The sequence below is a fragment of the Eubalaena glacialis genome, chromosome 2 (assembly GCF_028564815.1).
Source record: "Eubalaena glacialis isolate mEubGla1 chromosome 2, mEubGla1.1.hap2.+ XY, whole genome shotgun sequence".
Taxonomy (NCBI): Eukaryota; Metazoa; Chordata; class Mammalia; order Artiodactyla; family Balaenidae; genus Eubalaena; species Eubalaena glacialis.
This window is the reverse complement of record NC_083717.1, coordinates 80,137,223-80,162,911: the sequence shown is the minus strand read 5'-3', so window position 1 is coordinate 80,162,911 and position 25,689 is coordinate 80,137,223. Positions and strand designations below refer to the sequence as shown.

General features: G+C 43.2%; 1 protein-coding gene across 3 annotated transcripts in view; it reads right to left on the bottom strand.

The window, feature by feature from the left end:
* The window catches only part of RAB27A (RAB27A, member RAS oncogene family), a 72,300-nt gene that overhangs the window by 39,877 nt on the left and 6,734 nt on the right, over positions 1-25,689 (bottom strand). Inside the window, exons 1-2 of one of the 3 annotated variants that reach the window (XM_061182100.1) lie at positions 22,279-22,477; positions 19,372-19,463 (exon numbers count right to left, since the gene is read on the bottom strand). The exons of 1 other annotated variant lie outside the window; for it this stretch is intronic. The gene's annotated coding sequence lies outside the window, so the exon portion shown is untranslated. Of the gene's footprint in view, positions 1-19,371; positions 19,464-22,278; positions 22,478-25,689 lie in introns of those variants that run through there. One more of the 3 variants, XM_061182098.1, reaches the window with a different exon arrangement.

The window sequence follows — 25,689 nt, the reverse complement described above, 5'->3', positions numbered from 1 at the left end:
CTACGCTAAGCTTGGGTTACTTCTTGTTCATAGCAGATCAGTGTTTTCACAGCCAGCTGAATACTCTTGCATAGCGTCTCAGAAAAGCTACATAATGTCACTGCAGCAAATCTTTCGCTCCCTCAGAAAACTGCTCTGGTCCAGCTGGTTGCAAACTTTCTTTAGCAAGGTTCTTCAAATGAAATCTTACCTGGCACTTTAACATATAAAACAGGTGAAAGTAGAACCACTCTGGTAAAAGAAGTGAAGGTAAGACCCCACCTCCAAGGCCTGTGGACCCAACAAAGTCCTAACAAGTGCTCCATTGTACACATGTGGAAAATCAATGTGGAAAGCTCGACCTCAAATGGCTCTGAATCATCTCGTTTACCTTCAACTTTGTACCCAACACTTCCTGTCTGCCTGAACACCTCAAACTGACACCTCATTACAAGGTATGCTACACTTTTTTATTCAGCATCTCCTAAAAACGCCATCTCTCAAATCTTGTCCCCTTACCACAACCTTAGGACTCTTCTTATCTGGGATTGAAAATCTGGAATGTATTGGGTGACTCTGGTAAGAATTCCAAGAAGGGCTACCTGGAGCTTCACAGAATAAGTCTGTAGGAAAGGACAATGATCATTGGGTCAACCAAAGGGAAAGAAGAGCTCTGGATCTAAGGCTGAATGGTCCAGGGAAAATCTAGACCAAACTGGCTAGAAGTGAAGCAAGGGGCAGCATCCCCCTTGGGACAGAAAACCAGTGTCCTTGAAAAAGGGAACTATCGGGAGGATGTTTATAACCAGCTACACTGGTGATCTTTTCCCAAAGGGCATTATAAAACATAGCCATGTCAGTCTCAATGGACTCAAAAACCTATGCTTGGGTGGAACCCTCAAAAGTCAAGATATGTTTTGAAGACCACAATGAAATGTTGATATAGCAAACTTAAAATAACTGAGAATATATTATTTTGTGCTACGTCAGAAACCACTTTGTACTAAAGTACAGCACAGGATAACACAAAGCAGCATAAATTTTAAAAAAATACTGATGGGAGAAAAACTTAAAATTCTCTCCACTAACTTGACTTTTTTCTATAAATTCAAAAGAAATTGCTAGTATTGTATTTTCTCCATAGAACCCCTTGTTCCAGCTAATGGCTATGTCATGAGGAATGTTTCATATGAAAGGACTGCTACTGGGACTTCCCTGGTGGCGCAGTAGTTAAGAATCCGCCTGCCAATGCAGGGGACACGGGTTCGAGCCCTGGTCCAGGAAGGTCCCACATGCCGCGGAGCAACTAAGCCCTTGCGTCACAACCACTGAGCCTGTGCTCTAGAGCCCGCAAGCCACAACTACTGAGCCCGCGTGCTGCAACTACTAAAGCCCACGCGCCTAGAGCCCGTGCTCCACGACAGTAGAAGCCACCGCAATGAGAAACCTGCACATCACAATGAAGAGTAGCCCCCGCTCACCACAACTAGAGAAAGCCCACACACAGCAACGAAGACCCAACGCAGCCAATAAATAAATAAATAAATAAATTTAATTAAAAAAAAAAAAGAAAGGACTGCTACTTAGAACCATTAGAAAGTTCCAGGGAAGGAGGAAAGGGCATGGGGAAGATGGGAACAGAGCAATCCCTAGTGTTCCCTACCAGAGCAGGCAGCCTCATATGAAGATGGCATAGAATCAACTTCAGGCCAGAAGGGGGAGATACAAATGGAGGTCCCAGACAGGTGGACAAAGTCACATCAAAGTCAAACACCAAAAAAGTAAGGAGCAGATCAAAAAGGGGAGAGATGGCTTGTGGATTTGAGGAATTCAGGAGGACAGCTAGCCATACAGACTGGGAAGACCACTTGCTCATCAGAGCCAGTAGGAACAACACCTAGAAAAGACCCAGGTAGTTGTTACTTTATCAAAAGCCAGAGAGATTCTTCCCTTCTAAGTCAGGGCAATTTATTCCATCTACTTGCTCTCCCCTGCTTAACCCATCCAATTTCAAAGGCTCCCTAATCAACCCAAACAGGTTCCTTCATTAAGTGTCCTCCTGCTGCCCTGGGCAAATGGAAAAGTCAAGCATCCAGGTGAGAACTTGGTTCCCAAAGCCATACCTGTCTTTGTCATCAGCCAAGCCTGGGATAAGGACACCTATGGGAACCAAGCTCCTATTTTCTTTTTTTTTTTGGATGGGTAAGAAGTGGATTTATTTAGAGAGAAACACACTCCACAGACAGAGTGTGGGCCGTCTCAGAAGGGGAGAAAGGCCCAAGCTCCTATTTTCTGAATGCACCTATGAGAAAGATATTTGAAGGCAGAGGACTAAGAATATAAGGACCAAAGTCAGTAAGCAAGACGGCCGCTCAGAAAGAATCTACAGGGCCTTGTTAAAAAAGAGTGAATAAAGAAACCTCAGTATAGATTTGCTAACACAAAATAAAGATTCTGTGTTAGCAAGGAAACTATGAATCAGCAAGAGAACAAGCTTCTATTAGGAAACTGGACATTTACCACATACATTCTAGTGCAAGAGGTTTTACATTTTGTTAAGATGCAAAATGTTTATTAACTCAGGAGATGCAGTGTGATTTTCCAAACCAAAATCTGGGGCATGAGGTCTGTCAGTGGATTTTCATGACCGTTTTGGGAAAAAGGCAGAATCGGGAATATAGTTTAGTTATCAAAGTACTGGAATTTCTAAAGCACCTCACTAATTTATAGGGCAAATACACATAGAAAAAACTGAAATGAAGCAGTATCAGAAAAGCCATGGAGCTGGCCATCACAACACACCTCTGGGCACAGAGGACACGTGCAATCATTTGAGTTCCCTTCACTTCTGACCATCAGGGCTCAGGACTGAGACCCTACTGATTGCCGTAGTAGAGAAAGGGGAAGGGAAGTTGTTTCAATGGCAACATCCTCACCTACTTATGTTCTTTTTCTCACAGTCTCAGTAATTAACAGTATGATCACGAACTCAGCCAAAAGTTTCTCTACCCATTCCACTCTCACCCTGGAAACCAGTCCTCCTAGGCCACATCATGCTCTGGATAGTCCTTTAACCAATGTTTTCTCAATATGTATGAGTGCTTTATCTTCGTTAACTTGGACGGGTATTACACTACTTCTGAGTACTCCTCTCCCATTCCGCAGCTCCCCAGTAAACTTGCGTATTGCCTGGACTGTTCTTCTTGTGTGTCGCTTCCCCTCCACACCTCACCGCTGGACTTAAAACAGGCCAGCTGCCACTCAATTGCTAATTGTGTCTACCATCTGGCTTTCTCTGACAGCCTTTTCCTTCCTCTGTTTCCCTCTGTTCCCTGCTGATTTCATTCAGGAATGACTCATAAAGTGTCTTGGAGCTCCACTGATAGCTGCTCTTTTTTTTTTTTTTTTAATAAGTTTATTTATTTATTTATTTTTGGCTGTGTTGGGTCTTCGTTGCTCCGCGCAGGCTTTCTCTAGTTGTGGCAAGCAGGGGCTACTCTTCATTGCAGTGTCCTCTCTTTGTTGCAGAGCACGGGCGATAGGCACATGGGCTTCAGTAGTTGTGGCACGAGGGCTCAGTAGTTGTGGCGCACGGGCTTAGTTGCTCTGCGGCATGTGGGATCTTCCCGGACCAGGGTTCGAACCTGTGTCCCCTGCATTGGCAGGCAGATTCTTAGCCACTGAGCCACCAGGGAAGTCCCTAGCTGCTCTTTTTTGGTAAATTAAATTATACTGGCATTCAACTCAACAGTATTTGATAAGCAGTTTCTATGTGCCCAGTACTGTGTTGGTAACTACAAATGGCACAAAAGAAATATGCGAACCCTCAAGAACTTGGTAATTGGGATGAGCAAATAAAATGAACTCACTTCCAACAAAGGACAAATAAGATAATCAGGAAGCAAAATGTCACCCAGCCCAGGATATCAAAAGTGAAATGGGCGGGCTTCCCTGGTGGCGCAGTGGTTGAGAATCTGCCTGCCAATGCAGGGGACACGGGTTCGAGCCCTGGTCTGGGAAGATCCCACGTGCCGCGGAGCAACTGGGCCCGTGAGCCACAACTACTGAGCCTGCGCGTCTGGAACCTGTGCTCCGCAACAAGAGAGCCCGCGACAGTGAGAGGCCCGCGCACCACGATGAAGAGTGGCCCCCACTTGCTGCAACTAGAGAAAGTCCTCGCACAGAAATGAAGACCCAACACAGCCATAAATAAATAAATAAATAAATAAAATTAAAAAAAAAAAAAAAAGTGAAATGGGCTTGAAGTCAGAACACCTGGATTCTGCAACTTACTTCCTAGCTGTGTGATCTCGGGCAAGTCATGTAACCTCTCCCAGCCTGTTTCCTCAATATGGGAGTATTTATCTAGCAAGATCACTGGGAGGATTAAAGACCCCAAGAGGTCAGAAACAGGGCACAATCTGACCAAGGCTTCAAACAGAAACCAGGGCCTTAGCTGAACACCTTCAAAGCCGGAAAGGATTTAGCTCAGTGGTGAGGAGTAGGAAAGATGGCATGTTTGGTGCAAGAGCATGTTTTGACTGCAATTTAACAAGTATTGAGAAGCCCTGTTAACTACTTCAAAGGCTACGAATGTAAATATGATATAGTTCTTTCCCTGAAAATTTACAGTCAGAGAAACATAAGACAAATCCACAAATAACTATAAAACTGGCTATAAATTCAAAGGAATGCTTATGAGGCAATGTGGCAAGCTGAAGAGGGCTGGACAACGAACCCGTCAGTGTGCCGCCTACTCGTTTCAGCTCTGCTACCATCTGTGTGTGATCCAGCATGGCTCACCACCCCTCTCCGGGCCTTGTTTCCTCAAATATGAAATAAGAGGGCTGAATTCAATGGTCTCTTCCCTACACAAACATTCTACGTTTGAAGAGTTTAGCCACGAGAAGTTTAAATGGGGTCATGGTGGCAGCTGTCCCTCGTGTCACTTCTCACTCCTTAAAGACGAGAGCCTAGACACGAGCATGAGATGGAAAAGATCCAAGAGACATCTGCACTGATTGTGTGGATTCTTGATGGTAAATAAAGTGGTTATAGTATTAAAAAAAATAATAATAATAAAATGCAGTGTCTCACTGGGTAGAGGAGGAAGCAGCAAAGAGAAAGTACTACAAAGGATGAAACTGGGTGACCAAGAGAGCAAAATGGGGCTGCTGACGGAAACAGGATATTTGAAGTGGGGGAAGGGAGAAAGCTGAAGTGGGCAGAAGGTTCTTGTGGGTGGCCATCAGATTTTTGGAGGGAAAAGATGATGAGATTGGATTGGGACAGACTGAGAGTTAGGGGTCAACAAAGCCACATGACAGAGGAGTGCTTGAAAACCATCCCCTTTCTCTATGGTCCCACATTTATCCCTGTCCTTGGGACAGAGGCAGAGGGGCCAACAGTGAAAGGTCCAAAAAGAAGGCCATGACTGTACAAACCACAGAAGAGGGAACACACAAGACCAAGGATCACAGCAGGGTGTTCTCACTCAAACTAAATTACATGGGACATGATGGGCAGTCCCTGCTGTTCTGATGAAACTTCATTTGCAGACATCATGCCTCTAGTATCTGACAGTAAGTAAAAGGGAAATGTCAAGGAGGACAGCTGGCTATCTCTTTGCCTCTAGACTGTTCTCTCCTTGGGGGAGCCTTTATTAGGGCACCAATTCAGGTTCAAAACATCATCCTATATCCCACCCATCTGACTACATGTTAATAAAAATACATACTGGCCAGGAGTATATCATTTTCCTTCAGCCTCATTCTCTGCCTCTCTCACTCGGCTTGAAATAATTACCACTTTTACCACTGATATTAAGAAATGACAAGCCCAAACCCTTTTCTAATTACTTAATGCCTGTGGGTTTTCAGAAGACAATTAGCTAACTAGACCATGTCCCCCATGTTTTTGTTCTCATTTAAAATAAAACAACACTTCTATAAATATGCATGTGCACCGTCTCCTGATGCATGCCAGCAAGAGCTTCTCCAGCAGATTGCTTGGCAACCTTTTTCATGCTATTTGTTTGACAAACTGGGTCAAATGCTCATAATCGAAGGCCACAGATCTGGGCATTCCAGCAATGCCAGGCCCTGCCCAACAACCCTGACAGAAGAAGGGTTTACTGTCTCAACACATCTGAACCAATTCAGAACATACCAGGGGAGAAGGGTAGATACCAAAGAGTGACATTCCTGGGGCATAGGTATGTGAGTGTTCAACAATATTCAGTACAAGACAATGCCAAATTGTTGTCCAGCATAATTGTTGTACTCTCCCAACTTCACATCTTCACCAACATTTTATTGTCAGACTTCTCAAAATGGTAACACACTGTAATCTAAATCAGCATTTCTTTGATTGCTAATGTGGTTGAGCCATTCAATTTCTTTTTTTTTTTTTTAATTTGTTGGCCATTTGATTTCTTCTTGTGGAAGAGCATACTCATGTCCTTTCCCTTTTTTTTCTGTTGGGTTGTCTTTTTCTTATGGACATGCAGGAGTTCTTCATATGTTCTGGCTACTCGTCCTTTGTCAGTTACAGAGGTTGCAAATATCTTCTTCCTGTTTGTGGTTTGTCTTTTCACTGTTTTTTTCTTTTTTTTCTTTTAATTGAAGTATAGTTGGATTTGCAATGTTGTGTTAATTTCTGCTGTACAGCAAAGTGACTCCGTTTATATATATATATATATACTTAGAGAGAGAGAGAGCGTGAGAGATTCTTTTTTATATTCTTTTCCATATGGTTTATCTCAGGATATTGAATATAGTTCCCTGTGCTATACAGTAGGACCTAGTTGTTTGTCTTTTCACTTTTTTAATGGCTCAATCTTCCAGTAGTCATATCTATCAATCTTTTATAGATAGTTCTTTTTATATCATGTAAAAGAAATCCTTCTTTACCTAAAGTAATAAAGATATTCTTCTACATTATTTTCCAAAAGATTTTGCCTTTCACATTAAGTCTTCAATCCAGTGGGAATTTTTAAGGTGTATGTAGGAATCCAATTTCATTAGTTTCCCCAGAAGGACATCTAATTATCATAGTACCATTTATTGAGAAAAATTATCCTTTCCCTAGTGAGTCACCATATCTGGGCAGATCTGTTTCAGGGCTCTCTCTTCTGTTCCTTTGGTCATTTTCATTACCCCTGGGCCAATGTCATATGGTCTTAACTACTACTATGGCTTTATAATACAGCTTTATATTTATTGTTTATATCTGGGAGGACCAGGCCCCTCTACCTCACTGTGGACATCCTTGACCTTTCACACTTCCATCTAAGTTCCTCAAAAACCATAAGGAAATTTTGATTTGGAGTACATTAAATCTATAGATCAAATTGAGAAGATTGACATACTCATGATATTGAATCTATCCATGTAATGTATAATCTGTACCTTTATTTATGTCTTCTTTAATGCCTTTAAAAATGTTGTCAAAGTAAATTCTCTTCATAAAGACCTTGTACATTTTTAGATTTACTGGTACTTTATATTTTTGTGACTATTATAAGTGACATCTTTTAAATATATATAATATATATGTAGTATATATATATACACACACACACACATATATATATATATACGTTCTATATATTTCTTTTCTAATCTTTATACCTTTTATTTATATTCCTTGTCTTACTGTACTAGTTAGGACCTCCAAAAGTACTGAATAAAAATCTTGTCTTGATTCTAACGTTTCACTGTGACGAATAACATTTGCTATAGGTTTTTGGTACACACTCTTATCAGGTTAAGGAAGTGCTCCATCTATTCCTAGTTTTCTAAGAATGAGTATTATGAATGCATATCAATTGTATCAAATTTCGTTCCTAAATCTATTGGGAAAATTATGTGATTTTTTTTTCTCCTTCCATCTGTTAATTAACAAGCTTTTACAATTATTCTGCTTTTGATCTTTATTTTTCCTTTCTTCTAGTTTTTTCTCTAACTTTCCTGACTTCTCCTCTTTACCTATACTCTCTACCCAAGACTTCTCTTTCAAAGTCATTGTTTCTTCCATGTCCATCCCTGAGGAGAGGAGGCTATAGTTCTCAGAATCATTTAATAAATATTTGAATGAATAAAAAAATGAAATACCTAATAAGTATCACATAACTGAGAGGATTTACTCAAAACCAATCTTCAAATGTAACACATCACGTGTACATAGGTTGCTCTAGCTTGGGGCCAAAAGAAAAAGGTTACTCAAGATGCAGTCAGTTAGAGACAGAAGTAATTATCACAGAAAGTTTTCAACTGAAATAGTCTTTTACTCCCTAGAGAAATATTAGAAAATCATTAGTTGTCTTTTGAATTTTCTTTTCAGTACTATGTTGGACTTTAAGTACTGGGGTTCAAGCGCCACCCCCCATTATAACACCTAGCAATGAGGGTAACAGATTTCAAAAATGGTAAGCATCTTAAGAGAGATAAAAAGTGATGCTTATATATATTTTGCAATTCAACACTATCAGCCAAAGGGGCCAGCCCATGCCTCAAAACCTTGGTTCCAAACCTAAACCAGACCAGCCACAATGATCATGTAATTTGTACAATCTGAGGATAGAGGGGAAAATATAGTTATTTCCTTTTGCTTAAAGCAGGGTGAACAAATCTGATTTGTGGAATGCTGCATCAAGGGAGGTTATACCTCTAGAAAAGACTGGACACGTTCTGTGTTAATGAGGGGTTATTATATGTTTTTTTTGTTCATTCATTTAATAGTTGAGTGCCCACCAAAGGCAAACACTGTGCAAGGTGATAGAAACGCAAATAAGACAGATACAGCACCTGCTGCCCCGCCCCAAATTTACCATCTAATGGAGAACACTGACCACTGAAGCAAGACTCCAAGTGTGGTTAGTACCTATGGCTGGCATAACGGAAGGAGCACATGAGATTAACACCTAACCTAGATACAGGTGAGGTGGGTTCTGAGAGGAAGTGTACAAAGGGTTTGGTGTCTGGAGATGGAGAAGTTCTCTAAGTAATTTGCAGCCCTAAATAGTACATTAAAGCTGGGATTCCCTGGGGGGAAAGCACTCTACAGTCCAACAGTGTAGAACAGGAGAGAATAGAAAAGCTGAAAGATCCAAAGACCCTCATCCATACTCTCCCCTTATCCCACCCCACTGCCCATACACACACACAACTGTGTGACTCACCCTGAAGGCTACAGTTTAAAAAAAAAAAAATCAATGTATTCCCCAGATACTTGGAGAAAAGACTATGACAGTGAGTATGAAATAGGTTCCTCATCCTTCTTGCCTTACTATACCTCTCTTGTTATGCACTAGATCCTACCCAATCTGCCATTTCCCTCTACTAGTCAAAAAATGTGCTTTTCATGTAGATGGCTAAAAAGCACATAAAAAGATGCTCAACATCACTAATTATCAGAGAAATGCAAATCAAAACTACAATGAGGTATCACCTCACAACAGTCAGAATGGCCATCATCAAAAAGTCTACAAACAGGGCTTCCCTGGTGGTGCAGTGGTTGAGAATCTGCCTGCTAATGCAGGGGACACGGGTTCGAGCCCTGGTCTGGGAAGATCCCACATGCCGCGGAGCAACTAGGCCCATGAGCCACAACTACTGAGCCTGCGCGTCTGGAGCCTGTGCTCCGCAACAAGAGAGGCCGCGATAGTGAGAGGCCCGCGCACCGCGATGAAGAGTGGCCCCCGCTTGCCACAACTAGAGAAAGCCCTCGCACAGAAACGAAGACCCAACACAGCCAAAACTAAATAAATAAATAAATAAATAAAGTCTACAAACAATAAATGCTGGAGAGGGTGTGGAGAAAAAGGAACCCTCCTACATTGTTGGTGGGAATGTCAACTGGTACAACCACTACGGAGAACAGCATGGAGGTTCCTTAAAAAACTAAAAATAGAACTACCATATGATACAGTAATCCCACTCCTGGGCACACATCCAGAGAAAACCATAATTCGAAAAGATACATACACCCCAATGTTCATAGAAGCACTATTTACAATAGCCAGGATGTGGAAGCAACCTAAATATCCATCGATAGAGGAATGGATAAAGAAGATGTGGTACACATATACAATGGAATATTACTCAGCCATTAAAAAAGAACAAAATAATGCCATTTGCAGCAACATGGATGGACCTAGAGATTATCATACTAAGAGGAGTAATTCAGACAAAGACAAATATATGATATCATTCATATGTGGAATCTAATTTTTAAAAATGATACAAATGAACTTATTTACAAAACAGAAACAGACTTACAGATATCAAAAACAAACTTATGGTTAACAAAGCGGAAAGGTGGGGGATAAATCAGGAGCTTGGGATTAACATACACACACTACTATATATGAGATAGATAACCAACAAGGACCTACTGTATAGCACAGGGAACTCTACTCAATATTCTATGAAAACCTATATGAGAAAATAATCTGAAAAAGAATGAATATGTGTATAACTGAATCACTTTGCTGTACACCTGAAACTAATACAACATTGTAAATCAACTATAATCCAATAAAATTTTTTTTTAAATGTGATCTTATCACTTTTTAAAAGGCGACATTTTGGACTTCCCTGGTGGCACAGTGGATAAGAATCCACCTGTCAATGCAGGGGACACGGGTTCAAGCCCTGGTCCAGGAAGATCCCACATGCCACAAAGCAACTAAGCCCGTGCGCCTAGAGGCTGTGCTCCTCAACAAGAGAAGCCACTGCAATGAGAAGCCCGCGCACCACAACAAAGAGTAGCCCCTGCTTGCCGCAACTAGAGAAAGCCCACGCAGCAACAAAGACCCAACACAGCCAAAAATAAAAAATTTTTTAAAAAGGTGACATCTTCATTTTAAAATTAAAGAAGTTGAAGGTACATTTCTAAACTCTGGCTAATTATTTAGGATGCACTTTTGAAAAAACTTTGTCAAGTTTTTTTTGTTTCAGTTGGCCTATACAATTATACTAAAGTCTGTATTTAACTCCATGAAATACACCTATTTTATCAAGGATGTTAGATGAGACATGACCTAGAAATGAAAAAGGGCAGTTAAATAGAAATCAGCAAGCAGCTCTCAAACAAACTTCTAGAGTCTTTCCTCCTAAGAAAAGTAAATTAAACACCACAAGAATATATAGAATTGTAATTCACACCTGACTCCAAGGAGCCCCAGGGCCATTGCCAGCAGTAAGTTTTCTAACACCATAAAAACAAAAACAAAAACAAAAACAAAACAAAAAACAGACTATATTCATTCTGTGATTTCTATAAACACTTAATCACTTTTAGTTTTTAAACACTTTTCAGAACTATAAAAACTAGACTAGATGGGAATCTATTTTTTTAACACACTTTTAAGTGGCTTTAAAGGAAAAATTTGGGGGACTTCCCTGGTGGCAGAGTGGTTAAGAATCCGCCTGCCATAGCAGGGGACACAAGTTCGATCCCTGGTCTGGGAAGATCCCACATGCCATGGAGCAACTAAGCCCGTGCGCCACAACTACTGAGTCTGCGCTCTAGAGCCCGCAAGCCATAACTACTGAGCCCACGTGCCACAACTACTGAAGCCCTTGCGCCTAGACCCCATGGTCCGCAACAAGAGAAGCCACCCCAACGAGAAGCCCGTGCACCGCAACAAGGAGTAGCCCCCGCTCACCGCAACTAGAGAAAGCCGGCGGGCAGCAACGAAGACCCAACGCAGCCGAAAATAAGTAAATAAATAAATAAAGGAAAAACTTGGCTCAAGAGACAAATGCAGGGACTTTCCTGATGGTCCAGTGGTTAAGACTCTGTGCTTCCACTGCAGGAGGCACGGGTTTGATCCCTGGTCAGGGAACTAAGATCTCGCATGCCATGAGGCGCGGCCAAAAAAAAAAAAAAAGACAAATGAAAAATTGCAAAAATTATAAAGGATAGAATGATGTGGAGAATGGCTGTGATGGATACGGAAGTATTTCCCAAGAAATATACATACACCAAATGTCCTCAAATATAACCAAAACTAAATGCAAAATGATATATAAATATCAATCTAAAAGGTGTTAATAATTTTAAATAAAATTTGACAAGTGGACTCTCCTACACCAATGATCCAAAGATATACCAGCAAAGCCTGAAGACATTGAGGAGGGAGAGCCTGGTATGAATGACAGAAATTCAGGTCGTGGCTGATGAGCACATCAGTTCAAACATCATGCCTGTAATAAGTTAGCACTGAGAACAGGCCCTGCACTCATCGCTATGTTAAGCACCTAGAACAAGGCTCTGGAAAAGCAACGGTCTAATAGAAGCGCTGTACATGGAAATGAACAATGAAAATGCAGTGGAACAAGAACGTTACAGAAATAGGCACACAATGCTGGGCAGCCAGGAGGTCTGGGGCAGAGAGGGCCAGAGGGGCGGGGAGCCCACTATGCCGCCTCATAGAGGGGCACCTGAGCCAAGGACTTAACATCAGCACAGAGACACAAGTGACAAATGTGAATGAACAAAAATTACACAGTTCACATATGATGTGGTAAAGGACTTCACCTCATATGTCAAATAAGCATTATCCTTTAAAGATAACGGAAACCATCAACCGAAATGATCACCGATGCCAATCCGAAAGGTGTAACCGAATTTTGATGGAATTAGGTAAGGGCTGTCTGACATTCGAAGTACAAAACACAGGCCAGACTTAGAGCCATGAGAAGGGAGCAGGTGCTGGGGTGACTGAATGGGAGGGTGGGAGTCGGGGAAGAGCATTTGCACTTGCAAAGGTCTAAGAGGGAAAAGGCTACGATGCACTCAGGGGACCTCAGCAGATGCATGCCGCTAAAGGGCTGCACGGGGATGCGACAGGAGGTGTCCCGACAGGCTGAAAAGATGGGAGAGAGTTGGGACCTGGGCCTGAAAGGACTCTTATATGGTACTAGAAAGTCTTGTGTTATCCTCTGGGCAATGGAAAGCCACTACAGGCTTTTACAAAGAAGAGGAACACAAGGTCTGTGTCTTAGAAAGATCTTTCTGGCAGCCACATGGAGACTGGGAATACACAGAGGACCAGGAAGCTATGAGGAGAGACAGTGAGTGACATGTGTTGGTGACAGTGGGATGAAGAAGAAGGGATTAATTCAAGATAGATTTAGGAGGCAGAAAATCAGTGTAATTTCTTAACTGACTGGTATAGGAGTTAAAGATAACCAAAACTGAATGAAAGGTATTATCATTAACTAAGAGAGGAAAAGCTGGTTTGAGATGATTATAAGTAACACTCACTGACTACTAAGCCCTTTAAAATATTAACTCATTAGAGCTTCACAACCCTATGAATTCTCTAATTTACAGATGAGAAAACTCACGCATAGAAAGGCTAAGTAAGTTCTCCAAGGTCACACAGCCAATAAAAGGCAAAGCCAAGATTTGAACCCAGACACACTCTCAACTACTATGTTATACTGTATGGGACAAGACCAATTAAATGTCCGTCATGTCTCAGGGACATCCAGGGAGTTGTGTTTAATTGGCATGTGGAAAACAGAAACAGGGCTCAAAAGAAAAACAAGGGTTAACACGACGGATTTTAAAGCCATCAACACAGTTGATTTACTGAGAAAATGGGAGAGATAAGAGGGCCTTTTTTAGAGTGAACAGCCAAAATGTAAGGCTCAGCAAGAGAGATCCAAGAAGGACACTAGGAAGGAAATTTTTCAAACGACAGTCCATAGTCTGGGTCAGTCACCACCGCACAGAGGTGCCAGCTTAAAGCCGTCTGGACTTTCTCCTTCTTGTGAAAACAGAGGATCCATTCAATATTTGCTGAGTGATAAATCCAGCACTTACAATAAAGGACCCCTTTACAGATTACATCAGGGAGAAGAGAAGCGCAACAGAGGATGAAATGGGGAAAACAAGAAAACAAATAGACAAAAAAAAAAAAAAAAATCTATGCTCTCAGCTCTTGGATGATTTGCATCTGTGTTTGAGCAAAGTGGCTCCTGCCTCCAGAGAAGCAGCAGCAATGCAAGCTCACCTCTCACGCAGCGCCCTCATCTCATCACCTCCCTACCCTCCAACCCCCACCAAACCCAGCCTCTGCTCTGCCAAGAGGGCAGGGCCCCAGCCACGCCACAGCAACACCGGGAGCGCCGGAGAAAGCAGGAAGGTGTCCTCTTGCAAAGACAGCCCCAGAGAACGATGGCTTCTGCAAAAACCAGCTTTTGTTTTTAATGGGCCTGTTCCATGACTCATCAGCTATCACATATGCTGCACCCTGGCTCAAGCTATAAATCAACCAAGTTCCTAGGGAGGAAGAAGGGAATAACAGCAAAAGAGAGAAGAGAAGCAGAGGGAAGTGGGCAGCATGTCCTCCGTGAGCACTCAGGTACTGAGGGACTGGAAAGGGCAGATGCTGAAACAGCGGCAGAGGCAGCCCTGGGCTCCCAGCCCTGCCAAACAGGCGCAGGTCCTGGTTGCCATGGCGCCATCCTGCTGGCCGGTAATGTTGCATCAGCCTTCTCTTTCTACCACAGTTCCTGTCTTGTGGGCAGCAGCAGCAAGAAAGAAGAAAAAATGTTGTTTGTACTCTAATGGCCGCTGGGTCACTGAACACTGTGCCTGGAAAGAATAAAGGGAAAGTGGAAAGAGACTGAGAAACTAACCAAGGTGGGAACAAACTCCTTTGGGATGTATTAAATACAAGCTGGACATTCTATGGATGAAATGCCCTCACGAATAAACACTCCTCCCCAAAACTTTTTTTTTTTTTTTTTTTTTGTACTTACAAGAATCTCAACAGAGAATGTCGGCTTTTTATCAAGTCTCTTTCTCATGGGATTTTTTTTTTTTTTTTTTTTTTTGGCCGCACCACGTCGTAGCACGTGGGATGTTAGTTCCCCAACCGGGGATGGTCCCCTGCAGTGGAAGCGCAGAGCCCTAATCACTGGACCACCAGGGAAGTCCCCCTCTCATCTGATTTCTGATGAGACTTTGGGTTCACTCCTAGGTGAAAGCATAAACTGTGACCGAGAAAACAAAACGATGTACTGGAGTGGAAGTCAGGACACTGCCTTGGCTCTGACACTCATCAGCCGAATGACCTGAGCACTTTGAAGCCTCAGTTTCTTCATTTGTGAAATGAGGAGGTCAGACTAGATGAATGTTAAGGGTCCTTCTACTCTCCTCACCTACCTTGAGGGTGTTCCGGAGCAAGGGAGCCCCTTCCAGGTGCCCTTGTGCCAAGATGCTGATTGTGTCTCCAGGGACACCCAACAGTGAAAGTGGCCCCGACACAATGGAAGAGATAAGTGAACGCACACTCACGAAGTTATATCCATACATATGATTAAACCAATGTTAGTGGGCAGAGACCATGTCTTATTTATCTTCACACACACTCAACACCCAACACAGTCTAGGCACTTGGCTTAATAAATATTTATTGCATGCATGTGGAGGCAAAGTGTGATGTAATGAAATCTTTCAAATTTATCTGTTATGAGTTGAATTGTGTTCCCCCAAAATTCATATGTTGAAGTCCTAACTCGTAGTACTTCATAACATGACCTGATTTGGAGAGAGGGTCCTTAGAGAGGGTATCAAATGAAAAAGAGGTGATTAGGGTGGGCCCTAATCCAGTGTGACTGGTGTCCCTATAAGAAGATTTCTGAACAAAGACACACAGAAAAGGAAGAGGACAAGAAGAGACAGAGGGAGAAGACAGTATATACAAGCCAAGGAGAGAGGCCTGGAACAGATCCTTCCTTCAGAGCCCCCAGAAGGAGCCACCCCTGCCAACACCTTGATCTCAGACTTCTAGCCTCCAGGACTGAGACAAGAAACTTCTGTTATTTAAGCTACACACTCTGTGACACTTTGTTATGGCAGTCCCAGCAAACTGGTACATATCTAAAAGTAGGGAGAATTGTATAAGATACCCCATCACACTCATCACCCAGATCTTTCATTCCTGCATACTATCACTAAGCATCTCTAAAATAGATGGAACTTTCCTCACAATGCTGTTTCCAAAAATCACAAAATTAATAATTTGAAGGCAAATTTAGCTGACAGAAGAAATACACCTTATACTAAAACACATGCTTATATAATCCTCCACTACAGCTATTAACAATACTGAAAACAAAATGCCAATAAGCCTGAATTTTTGTGGATAAAATGCTCAGAGGATGAGTGAGACTCTTAGAGCAATTCGATTCCATAATCGGCTCTCTTATTCAACATATTATCTGAGAATAAAAGCCTCTGTTACTTTGTTAAAGTACAGAAAGGAAAGGAAGAATGCAGTCAGTATTCATACTCACTCTCTGGTAATTGAAAATGCACTTTTCAAACTAAACCCAAGAAATTTTGCAGATGTCTTGAGGTCTTTGTTTAAAAAAAATTTAACATGTGCAGTGGTATTTTATGTTAACTTGCACATGTTTTAAGTACTTGAAAATTGGCATGGCAGAACTCCACCTCCCTCCCCACCACCAAAAAAAGCAAAACCATACCTTGACAAAGTATAAATCGCTGGTTAATTTTCCTAAAACTTTAGAGACTGGCGTTCCCAATACTTCAACAATTACACAACTTGGAATCACATGTCCTCTTCTAAAAAGTTACTTTTTGTCTAATACAAAGATGTGAAAGTCAGAATCACCTACTTGTAAAAGTTTTTCAAAAGAGCCTTTTGAAAAGCAATTTTGCTCCATCAACTTTCCAAATCAGGCATCTCTGTAAAAACCCACAATCCAGCTAATTAGTCTCAGCTGTTCGTCATATGGCCTGCAAACCAGTCAAGTGACTTTGCCCCTTTCAAGTTTTTACTAAAACCCAATCTCCTGGTCTCTCAGACAGAAGGTGGCTGTATTCACCGCCTTCCAATGTTAGAAGACTCATACTTCAACTTTTTCTTTTTCCCCCCATCAAAAAATTAGATGTTTCTTGAAAAAACATCTTTGAAAGTATTGTGTTCTCAAGGCCCTGAAGGTTTATATTAATACTGCTTCTTTACAAATACAAGGCCTGTTCCAAACAAACACCACGGGATATCAGTGTTAAGTGGCAGAAGTGACGAGACTGCCCACACCTCTCACTCTGGCCTCCAGACTCATGAGGAAAACTCTCTACCGCACGGTCCACCCAGATATCTCGCTGGCATCTTAAATTCAACATGTCCTGCCCTCCACTTACCTCCTGTGTTCTTCTCTCCAGACCCTGCTTCAGACCCTCTTCTCCTCCTGCGTCTTGAGTAACACAATCCGAACACACACCCAGCCAGACATCTGACGGTCCTCAGGGGCCCCTCCCTCTCGCCCCTCCCACTTCCACTAGCCACCAAGTTCTAGGGCTCTTTCCTCCTCTTGCCTGTATTCCAAGTGTTTCTCATTTCTCATTGGATGGCTACAATCAACCACACGTTTGGTTTTCTGGCCCCCACCTGGGCCCCCCCCCCACGGGCCCATCCTCCACGCCTCACCCAAAGTGATCTTTCCAAAAGGTAAGTGGGTGTCCATCACTGTCCTCTGTAAAAGCAGCCAACGGCTCCCCACCACCTCCGCAGTGGCATCCCCACTCCTTAGGCCTCTGCCTTCTTTGTCATCCCTGCCTCCTGACTCCAGCCACCACAGCTAGCTGTAATTCTCTAAACCAGTGATTTCCCAAATGGGAGAGCAGAGTCATCAGCAGCACCTGGGAAACCGTTAGAAATGCACATCCGTGGGTCCACCCCAGGCCTATGGAAGCAGAAATTCTAAGGATGGGGGCGGCCAACAAGCCCTCCAGGTGATTCTGATACACTCACCAGAGGGCACCTGCTCGAAACCCACCAAGCCCTGTTCACCCAGAGACTCAGTCCTTCAGCACCTTTTTCTGCCAGTAATGCTGCATTAGATGCCCCTTCTCTGTGCTCACTCTTCCTAGAACAGGTTAACCCTGTATGGTAATTATCCAATTTATTTCTTGCTGGTTGGTGAATATCTTTTTTTTTTTTTTTTCTTGGCCGTGCCGCGTAGCCTGTGGGGTCTTAGTTCCCCAACCAGGGATCAAACCCGTGCTCCCCTGCAGTGGAAGCACGGAGTCTTAACCACTGGACCGCCAGGGAAGTCCCTGAATATCTTGAAGACAGGAATTGTGTCTCATCTGACTCACCCGTCCCACAAATCACTAGTTGAACACAAGCCTGTCACTGGGATAGATGCCGGGCGTAAAATGAATCACTCTATCCTTTGCCTCTAGGGGAAGCCACCCTCTCACTTTGACCACTCAAAGTGTGACTGAAGACTCCACCGATACAGTCTACACAATCCCATCACCAACCTGAAATGTGAGCAACTGAAAAAGCCTGAACATAACCAGTCTGACATCATCTGGTAAATGACACGGAATTTTCGGTTTATGTGGTTTATAAAGGAAAACTTATATACTCCTCTTTTCTCACAGCAACCTCTAGAATTTGGAGAATAATTTATTAAGGGAATGTACCAAAATGTTTAAATCCCAGATTAAAATTCACTATAGTTAGCTTATTCTAAATTACAGTAGAAGCTGAGTAAAGTTTCATATTAGCACTTCTCAGCCTTCAGTGTCCTTAGGAATCTTAGGATTTTGTTAAAATGCTAATTCTGATTCAATAGGTCTGGGTAGGGCCCAGGATTCTGCATTTCTAAGGAGCACCCAGGTGATACCCAGGTAACAATGATGCTCCTAGTCCTAGAACTTCACTTTCAGTAGCAAGTAAAACTTCAACAACCCCATTTTTCATAGAACTAAAAGTCTTCTCCTTAGAGCAACACAACCTTTTTTTGACCACTTTGCACTGAAAGCTTTCTCAAATGTCTTTCAGCCTTCAGGATACAGATGGCACACTAAATACATTTAGTTCTATTACCTCCCCAAATCTCACTAGTATAACAATGAAGAGAATTTTATTTCTTATAGACATAAACTTACAAAAACAAAGAGAAAGTGAGTGGAAACAACAGGAAGAAAATGTTGGAAGCTAGAAAGTATCGAATAGATGAACAAGAGGTAATTGATTAGCAGACCCAGGAAAGCAGACTCCTTACCTGCCATTAGAGAAAGCCAACAAGCAACTCATCATTAAAGAATCGCCAGCAAGGCTTAGGCAGTTGGAGCCCCAAACACCTCTGAGGGAGGGGAGAGGGTAAAGTGGGGCTAAAAATGGTGGAAGTCTGTTTACACCCCAAGCCCCACCCTTGCCAGCCTTGTAACTCCTCCAGCTCTGGCAGTAGTCGAAGGTTTATTCTCTGGAGAGAGTAAAACTCCGAGTATCAAACTCTCAGAGGGTCTCTGAGTCATACCAACTTCAGTGGGGGCAGGGGGAGGCACTGAGAAGTTGCAGAGTAAATATGAAGACACCTCCACCCTCACCTACACACTGGACTTCCAGAAGGCAGGCATACTCCACAGGCAGGTGGTTCAAATGGTCTTCTCGGGAGAATCTGCCCCACCCAGGAGAGATGCTGAAAGATACAAAGGAGCCCATGACATGTCAATCTAGCTAAAACTATGATGTACCTGTTGGGAGAAGGAGGAGATGGGAATGGTATACGTGTGTGGTAGGGGTAGGTGGAAAAACAAGCTAAAATTCTCTTCTTCCATAGTAAAGCATCAACAGATAATGCCTAAAACTGAAAAATCGGCCATAGAAATATAAGTACGTCATTTAGAGACAGGGGATATAACGACCAGCAAGAGTCAACTCATTGCAAGAACTGAAAGCAGTTGACTCTGGGGAGCAGGAAATGAACTGGGGGCGGGGACTCTGATGGCTTCTCCTAACAGGCCTTGTAGAACTATGCCCTGATAAAATCTTTAAAATTAATTAATACAAAATGAAAGGTAATGCCCAAGCTTAATTTTTTTTTTTCTTGGATGAGTCAGGCCATCACAATAAACACCCCTAACGTGTGCTACATCCTCAGGATCTAGGGCCTACACGGAAACAGGATGCTGAGGATCTGGGCCCTGGAGACAGGCTGCCTGGCTCTGAATCTCAGCTTTACCACTCACTGGCTGTGTGACCTTCAGTAAGTTACTTAACCTCTCTGTGCCTCAGTCTCCTCATCTGTGGAACCAGGATAATAACAGGATTATTTTGTAAAAATTGAATTATGTAATACCTATAAAGTGCTTAAAACAGTGTTTGGCACATAGTAAATGTTCAATAGTAGCTATTCTTATTAAGGTATGTTTGCCCCTGTAATAAAAGCCTCCTGACACTGTATTGATTTTGCCTTTTATTAGTTTATATTTCATTCTTCCTGCCCTCACCTTCTCTGTCAGTTAGCCAGCTGTCCCTCACCACAATAATCAATGTGCCTTTCTAGGGTGACCCCTTCCCCCGCCAATGTGCAGCTTCTAATTGACAAGGCACATGGAAACCAAATAACCAAGATTAGAATTATGGATAAAATGGAGAAAAATGGGCACCACAAAATGTTCTGAAGGTGTCTCTGTGGGGCAAATCTGCACATTTCCATATACGAATCATCTATCTGACAATTCAGAACCCTTTGGGCTTACTTTCTAACTCTCAACTGTAGGTCAGTGAGCTGGGTGACACTCAGGGAAACCAACCATCCCAGTTTACCTGGGACTGCGTTTTAGCACTGAAAGTCCTGCATACCTGGAAACCCCAGTCCCAGCACTGGTTAAATTACTTAATCCTTTTCAGCCTGTTTCATCAGCTGTAAAATGAAGGATAATATTTACTTTGAAAGTCTATTGAGGATGAAGTGAGAGAATGTTCATATAATTCCTGACAAATAGTAAGCTCTCAGTAAATGATAGCTCTAGCTACTGGACTCGGTTACCTATTGTTATTACCAACTCTGATATCAGTGGCAAAACAAATTATCCTTAGAAACTTAACCTGTACCTTGGTTATTTTCTTACTGGAAAAATAATTTACCTTATATACAGTGGATCCCAGGAAGCTGAAATGTTTGCTTTCATGAATTTCCTTCCACCCTTTTCCTACACAATTTGTTTCAGGGACTCAGACTTATCAAAGAAATGTAATATTTCAACAATGTTGACTTCTCCACTGGGCAAAGGCCTGAGAGGTTTCCACCAGCTTTGGATACATGCGTCTTTTCTACTACGGAAGCCCTGGGGTACTTATGTTAGTAGTTGCTTCTAAACTTCTGGACAGAAATCAGCATTCCTACTCGCAAAGAAGGACATCAGACATCATACCTGAAATTCTTTTTTAATTTGCATCTCACTTTTTTCCTTCATAACGGCACCAAATCATTGTCTCCTAATGGATTAACAAATGCATTCACTAAATATGTCCATTCTATGCCTGAAAAATAAGGGATCTTATCGTCAAACAGATGAAATGCCATTCTGACCTCAAAAGCTGAAGGAAATTGCTCACATCAGGGCAGTCCACCAACACAAGGGCGAAGTTGCTATAAGAAAAGTTGCACAATTTGGGGTAGATAACTGAAAAGATCACAAGTTACTCAAAGCCAAAACATGGCCTGGGCGCTCCAAGAGGCAGCAGAGAGCATGAAGCACCAGGCATGTAAGAGACTTCTCTGTCCAGGCTCCCAAGCTCCCACCTCCCACGCTCATATTTCTTCTGCCAGAGTCCCCACCCAGTGCCCAAGGCCTGTGAGCAAAACACTGGCGAACCACAGAACCTCCGAGGAGCCTTGAGAGACATCTGGTCCAACTACTGAAGCAAGAGTGATTGGATCCAGGAGAGAACTTCTCCAAGTATGGTCTGATGCCCACTGGCAGCAGAGTCACCTGAAGAAAATCCACCCAGGCCCCTGAATGAGGATCTCTGAGAGGATGGCTAGGGAATTTGCATTTATAACAAGATTCCCAGAGGACTCCTGATTGTGCATAAAAAGGTTTGAGAGCAGCTGCTCTATGGAGACAACAGACAGCAAAATGCACAACCATCGCTGGGCAAATAACCCAGAGGAAAGACCACGTTTAACCTCCACCAACCTCAGACTCCAAATCTGTAAAATAGGGATAATAATACCTACCTAGCAGGATGGTTGTGAGAATTAAATGAGACAACAGGTAATAGCTTCCAGCACAGAGCCTCACATGCAGCAGGTGTTCAGCAAGTATTAACCCATCCCCACCTTTCTTGTGTAGCAGTCTAATGAAGATTTTATAACAGAAGTCCCTATTTTGAACAAACTTCACCAAGGAAAGCAGATAGCTAGCTTAAGTCCTGCATGTTAATGAGTCACCAACTAAAAGGCCGAGGCCAGCTTCTTTAACCAATGGTTGGGTTGTAAAAAGTACCTGTGATGGTGGTTCTCAAGCTTGAGTGGGCATCCGAATCATCTGGATGGCTTGAAAATACAGACTGCTGGGCCATCTCCAGAGTTCCAGAATCAGTAGTTCTGGGCCGGGGCTGAGAATCTGCATTTCTAACAAGTTCCCGGATGGTGCTGGTGTTGCTGGTCTCAGAACCACACTTTGATCATCGCTCCACTAAAATCAGATTGTTCTGACAGTTTGTAATAAAAAAGGAAAACGATGCTAGATGCATTTCCTGTTTGACACCAGACTGGTTAGTTACATGTCAATAAAGAAAAAAGTAATAAACCCACAACTTCCAAGGCTGTGCCACCTCTGTCCCTGAAACTCTTTCTCACCACATTTTTCGAAAGGCGCAGAGAGAAAGCTGGGAGATTTGAGTGCCATCTCCCAGCTCCCCAGGTGGGTGCCCCTAAGTGAGACAGGGGATCTCTTTGAACCTCTCAGTGTATTCACCTGGGAAGAGAAGTGGGCTCAGTCACTGGTTCCCAAACCTGGCTGTGCACCATCCATCACTACAGCAGCATTTTAGATAAAACATGGATTCCCCAGCCTTAATGCCAAGAATAGCAAATTAAAATCTCCAAAGGAGAGACTGAAAAACGTGTGGTTTTGCGTGTGTATGTTTTTTTAGGTTTTTGTTTGTTTGTTTGTTTGTTTGTTTTAATATTTATTTGGCTGCACCGGGTCTTAGTTGTGGCACACGGGATCTTTGTTGCCACGTGCGGGATCTTTAGTTGCGGCATGTGGGATCTAGTTCTCTGACCAGGGATCAAACCCAGGTCCCCTGCATTGGGAGCGCAGAGTCTTAGCCACTGGACCGCCAGGAAAGTCCCCGCGTGAGTATGTTTTAAATAAAGGTTTCCTGTGTGATTTTCATGGGCAGCCAGTTTTGAGGAACCATTCCCATGGTGATCTTTCAGGCCCCATCCAGCACTAAAGCTCTTGGACCTGTTTGATTTCTAAGTCCCTGTGTCTGAGTCTGTGCTTACCAAGTACCCTTGTCCTTTTATATTTGCTTCCCACAGAGTTTTTACCAGAGGAAGTGAGTACATTCGTCTTCAAAGAAAGGAATCTAGTCTGCTTAACAGTTGCACTTTTCTCATGCATCAAACTGGCATTCCAGTTTTAGTTCAAAAAATAAAGTCCAGGACTTCCCTGGTGGCGCAGTGGTTAAGAGTCCTCTTGCCAATGCGGGGACATGGGTTCGAGCCCTGGTCCGGGAAGATCCCACATGCTGCGGAGCAACTAAGCCTGTGCACCACAACTACTGAGCCTGGGCTCTAGAGCCCGCGAGCCACAACTACCGAGCCCACGTGCCACAACTACTGAAGCCTGCGCACCTAGAGCCCGTACTCTGCAGCAAGAGAAGCCACCACATTGAGAAGCCCGCGCACTGCAAGGAAGAGTAGCCCCCGCTCGCCACAACTAGAGAAAGCCCACACACAGCAACGAAGACCCAACGCAGTCAAAAATTAATTAATTAATTAATTAATTTTAAAAAATGGAACAGGTTTAAAAAATAAATAAATAAAGTCCAATGTAGGAAAAAATAGGAATTACACAGGACAATCTGTCAAGCAATCTTCTCTAACACCAACTCCCTAGTTACTCTATCATTCATTTATTACCTTAGCATCTACCATGTGCCAGGCATTATTCTAGGTGCTAAGCATAGAGAGTTCACAAAACAGAAAAGGTCCCTGCTCTCATAGAGAGAACAATTCAGCAGGAAGACACAGACAGTAATAAGTGAAAACAGAGGTAAAATAATTTCAAATAGTACTAAGTCCTGTGAAGACAATAGTGTAATAATAGGGTAGAGACTGACTAGAGACTATTTTCAACAGAGTGATCAGGGATTACTCTGCTGCAAGGGACCAGCCAGGTGAGGATCTAGAGGAAAGAATTATAGGCAAGTGTAAAGGCTCTGAGGAAGGAAAGAACTTGGCATTTTTAAGGAACAGAAAGGAAGTAGATGAGGCTGAAAGATGGAGGCACAGGGATGAACTGAGGTCAAGGAGGTCAACAGGGCTCAGATCACAGAGACTCTTCCAGACCACGGTTAGAACATTTGGATCTTACACCAACTGCAATGGGAAGTGACTGAGGAATTTTAAACAGAAGTAGGATATGATCTGATTTACATTTTTTAAAGATCACTGGCTTTGTGTGAGGAATGGGTTATGGGTGGCAAAGAACGGCATCAGAAAAGCAGCAGGGACTTCCCTGGTGGTCCAGTGGTTAAGACTCCACGCTTCCACAGCAGGGGGTGCAGGTTTGACCCCCCTAGCCGGGGAACTAAGATCCCACATGCTGCATGGTGTGGCCAAAAAAAAAAAAAGAAGAAGAAAAGCAACAGTACAGGCAAAAAACTGATGGTGGCCTTTAACTGACAGCTGGCACACAGCCATAGCAGACAATCAGATATTTCTGGACTGCTTTAACATAGGGGAAAATCATTAATATACTTGCTTCAATTCCTGTGATATTTTAGAAGAGTTCAAGGAAGAGACACTGCTGGTTACAATTAAGAAACATTAGCACAGGGGCATAGAAAGAACCAGCAGACCTGTCTTCTAGAACCGTCTCTGCCATCAATTTGTCATGTGACCTTGGGGACCGCTCTGAACCTCTGAGGTGGAGGGGAGGCTGGGCTCCCTTGTTTCTAAGGTGCCTACCAGCCCTTAAATTACACGATGCCGTAAGTGTAACAAGGGAGGTTTCCTTATCTGGGTGGCAAAATGGGCTGCTGACTCAGGGTTGCGGTTTTTGCTGTTGACTTTTAATCTCCCAGAGATGCTCTAGCTAAGCAGGAAATGGGGTGTTCATGAAGAAACTGGCCAGTCCTACTATTTCCTTGGGAAACTCTGAGGTCTGTGGCACCTCTGGCACAAGGGTACGGTGGCCAGCTGGCAATCTGTGGAGCACACACTCCCGGGCAGCTGAGAGCTCGTCAGGCCGAGGGGCTGAGGGCCCCATCTCTGAGGAATTCAGGGGCCAAGCCTTCAGTCACGGCACTCCCTGCGGCCCTTCTGGCAGCCTTCCACCTGCGCTGAATCACACGGCAGCCAGGCCCTGCCGCCCGGCTCTCACTTCCTGCTGGCAGGCTCTCCCCACACCATCCACTCCCCTCGGATGGTCCACCCTGGCACCTCGGTGAGGACCTCACTCCATGGTCCCTGAGGGCAGGGTTCTCGGTCCCAACTGCCCATCAGCATCCCTGGTGGAGATTAAAAACTATATAGATGCCTGGGTCCTATTTCACATTTAATGACTTAGAATTGGGGTGAGGGAGAGGTTAGAAAGGCAAGAGTGGTGGAGTTAGGCTTAGTTAACTTTACGTGATGGAGAGAATGTGGAACTCAGGAAACCGCACACCAGAGAGGTTCA